The sequence below is a fragment of the Zingiber officinale genome, chromosome 3A, assembly GCF_018446385.1.
Source record: "Zingiber officinale cultivar Zhangliang chromosome 3A, Zo_v1.1, whole genome shotgun sequence".
Classification (NCBI taxonomy): domain Eukaryota; kingdom Viridiplantae; phylum Streptophyta; class Magnoliopsida; order Zingiberales; family Zingiberaceae; genus Zingiber; species Zingiber officinale.
Genome location: NC_055990.1, coordinates 38,107,788 through 38,111,806, shown reverse-complemented (window position 1 = coordinate 38,111,806; position 4,019 = coordinate 38,107,788). Strand labels below are relative to the sequence as shown.

At 47.0% G+C, this 4,019-nt stretch overlaps 1 long non-coding RNA gene across 1 annotated transcript; it reads right to left on the bottom strand.

The window, feature by feature from the left end:
* Window positions 1–721: 721 nt before the first annotated feature.
* LOC122053681 lies at window positions 722–1,366 on the bottom strand. The gene is made up of 3 exons (XR_006132299.1): window positions 1,238–1,366; window positions 1,066–1,158; window positions 722–814 (listed from the first exon to the last, which is right to left on the bottom strand). It is a non-coding gene; the product is annotated as an uncharacterized LOC122053681 (long non-coding RNA).
* Window positions 1,367–4,019: the final 2,653 nt, after the last annotated feature.

Genomic DNA, 4,019 nt, shown 5'->3' with positions numbered 1-4,019 from the left:
CACACTCTGACATCAATGCTCCTGAGCAATGACAGAGTAGACGGGATGCTGTCGGAGTACTCCTGTTCTGTGACCCCAAATCATAAATGGGGGAGCTCAATGCTCTCATCTCCCGGTACACGATGACGGGGAGGAAATCTCTGCCGGCTACCATGCTGAGTCTCCTGACCAACAGAGCCAAACAGAGTCCACCATCTGCCGGCTACCACGCTGTTACCCTAAATGCCAACGGAGCCAAACAGAGCGGAACTGACTGCCGGCTACCACGCTGAGTCACCTGACCAACGGAGCCAAACAGCAGAACCGCCACACACCAGCCAGATACCACAAATCCATGGGTGATGTGTGCAGTACATGTAACTGGCGATGGGCTCAACCAAAGTAGAGCCGACAATCGCACAGCATGCAATCATGATGCATGACACTAAACATGGCAATCTCATGAATAACATGGCATGATCCATATAAATAGACACAGAATGTGTACCACGGGAAGATGTATCAAATAGAAGGTACACAAATCAAATAGGGTATCAAATAAACCCTAGATCCAGAACATAACAGAGCATGTGGTTAGGTCACTACCTAAGGCATATGTGATCAGGTAGATAATATGCAGTGCAGAATAAATTAACAAACAACATGTACTAATCATGTAGTGACCAACCGAAATAAACAGGTAACACAATTACTGTTATATGTTAAACATATTATCATGCATATCAAAAGACATAAGTCAAAGTACCCGCCTCCGATAAAATGGTCCAATCCGGGAATCAAGATACCCGTCGAGATACGGTCTCGAATCAGAGTCCTGCGTTATTAAACAGATAAGGTATTTAGCTATATAGCTAAATAAAAATCTCCAAACCTATTTAATAATCTTATCCATTCCTTAATTCAACACGTATACCTAGGTTAACATTAGTTATTAACCTATCTATCAATCATCAACAAAATGGTTAAAACCCAAACTCACTCAAACCACATATCACGATTATGTAGAATTAGGGCACCCTAACCAGTCCACAACAAAAATGAAATATAGTACATATACAAAATTACCTCTACAACTTGTCCAAATCTGATTGGAAACGTTGCTTCTGTAAATCAACAGTCGGAGCAAGGATAAATTGCCAATCTCCCAAACAGATAAACCTAAATCACAATTAACACGACAAAAATCAATATCAGACCCAATTCCTCAAGGATCACACCCATAATTCAAACAACTTACCCTAATCTGAAATTTCTCCAGAATGAACGAGATCCAAGTACTGTTTTGGTGAACACAAAACTCTTCCTCTTGATACCGAAGAGGAGAGGGTGTCTCAAAGGTTCGTCCCTCGTTGAATCTGGAAGAAGCCTCGTAGGAGAAGCAGTGGCGTTGGCCGTTGGCACAGAGGTGGTGGCAACCGGAGCTAGGGTTCACTGGCCGGCACTGTGCAGAGGAGCAGCGGCGGCAGTAAAGCACTAGGGCACGGCTTGGAGCAAAGAGGAGAGGATCGGGATGGGGGGCTCGGTCGGCAATGGCCCTGTGCTCGGTATCCCCACGGCTAGGGCAACAAGGGGTCGGCGGTGGCTCTCGTCGCCGGCGGCAGAGACTAAGGCAGAGAGGAGGGTCACCGGCGTCGGCAGAGGAGAGAACCGCCGGGGCCGGCGGTTAGGGCTCGGGTTCGGCAGGGAAAGGAAACGGCGACACTAATAAAGGAATAAAGAAATAAAAATAAATAAATAAAAAGAAAAGGAAATATATATACATTTCCTCTCTTAAATAGGGTAGCCTAAACAGGCTTTTCCGGACCCCGTTTTTGTCCCCGTTAACTCGTCCGTACGAGCTCCGAAAAATTCCCAAAAAATTTCCAAAAATTCCAAAAAATTCCTTTATTAATATTTCTCTATTTTTCGGTATTTTACATTCTCCCCCACTAGTAAAAATTTGGTCCCCAAATTTCGTTATCTACCATCAGCAAATACTAATAACAGGCAACAAGTATACATGCTGAATGGTAAACTAAATCACATACCTCAAGTGAAAAGATGGGGATATCGAGCTCGGATCGTATCCTCGAGCTCCCATGTAGCCTCCTCGTCCGAATGATGCTGCCATCCGACTTTAGCTAGTCGGATAGTCTTGTTCCGCAACTGACGCTCTTTCCGGTCTAAAAATCTGTACCGGAATCTCCTCATATGTAATGTCAGGCTGAACTGGAACTGAAATATCAGACAACACGTGAGCTGGGTCTACTATGTATCTTCTCAGCATAGATACACAAAATATGTCTTGAACACCTATCCGGAACGGTGGTAGTATCAGATGGTAAACTACCGCTCCGATCCTCTCCAAGATCTCGAAAGGACCAATGTAACGCGGAACTAGCTTACCACTGAGGCCAAATCTCTTCACCCCTTTCGTGGGTGAAACTCGCAGAAATACATGGTCACAAATGGAGAACTCTAAGAGTCTCCGACTCCGGTCATCATAACTCTACAGGAAGCCTTATGCCTCTAACATCCTCCGTCTGATAATACGGATCAACTCTGCCTCATGCTGAGCTCTATGAGGTCCCAACAACTAGGCCTCACGGATTCTCGTCCTGATCGACGACTGAGCATCTATGGTAACAAGAATACCCGCTCAGTCTATCCCTGCTCCTCAAGGTCTAACTCGAATAAACCCTGAACCAAGTCTATGACCACAACTCGGTGGCAAGCTAAAGTCCCTCTGGACCTCTAGCTAAGTCCACCGACAACCACATTAGCTTTTCCCAGGTGATAGCTAATGGTACAATCATAATCCTTCAGGAACTCCATCTATCTCCTCTGTCGAAGATTAAGTTCCTTCTGAGTCAACAGATATTTGAGACTCTGATGGTCAGTGAGAATCTCAATGTAATGCCGTATAGATGATGACGCCAAATCTTCAATGCATAAATGATGGCGGCTAACTCTACATCATGAACTGGGTAGTTCTTCTTATTAGGATCATTCGTACTCGGCTAGAGAGGGGGGGTGTGAATAGCCGCCCCAAATTCTCGCGTTCTTCCTACAGTTAGGGTTAGTCGCAGCGGAAATACAAGGAAGAAACTAAGGAGAAGAAAAGCAAACCGATGTAACGAGGTTCGGAGATGAACTCCTACTCCTCGGCGTGTCCGTAGGGTGGACGAAGCCTACCAATCCGTCGGTGGATGAGACCCCGGAGAACCGGCTAAATAGGAGCTCCTTATGGGTGGAGAAACCTCGCCACAATGTTTCTTGCACAAGCAAGATAGAAGTACAACAGATACAAGAAAGCAAAAGACAATATGAAACACTTGCTTGCCTTTCTTGTTGACTGAAGTGATGAAGCAGCAGCTTCACACCAGCAGCAGCTGACGAGAATCCAGTCGAGAAGCTCACGCGAAGCTTCAGCAGCGAGGAGCTCAGCAAAGCTCTGATAGCAGGTAAGAGCAGAAGCTCTAGAGCACAAGAACAGAAGTTCTAAGGAGGAAGCAGAAGTACGCAGCAGCAGCCCTTCACCTAGATTTATACCTGCGAAGAACCTGCAACGAAGACAGAAGAAATCTAGCCGTTGCGTCGCAACGGCTAGTGCCTAGATCGGTCTGTGGACCGATCAGGCTCCATGTGGATCGGTCCACAGACCGATCCATTCCCTAGCCTTCGCTTCTTCCCCGATCGGTCCATGGACCGATCAGAATCTGATCGGCCTGCGATCGAATCTCTGATCGGTCCACGCCGATCGAGGAACATCCCGATCGGTCCACGCATCGATCAGAACCTCTGATCGGTCCACGCATCGATCAGAGGCTTCGCAGAGTTGCCCAACTCTACGTGGAATCTGATCGTCCCGGACCGATCGGACTCTATGGATCGGTCTCATGACCGATCCACGCCTTTCTCCGAGCACTTTGCCCGATCGGTCACGGGCCGTCGATCCAGAATCGAGAGAGCTTCGTTTATCCGATCGGTCACCGCCGTCGAGCAATCAGTATCACCGATTGGCGGTGACCGATCCGCAT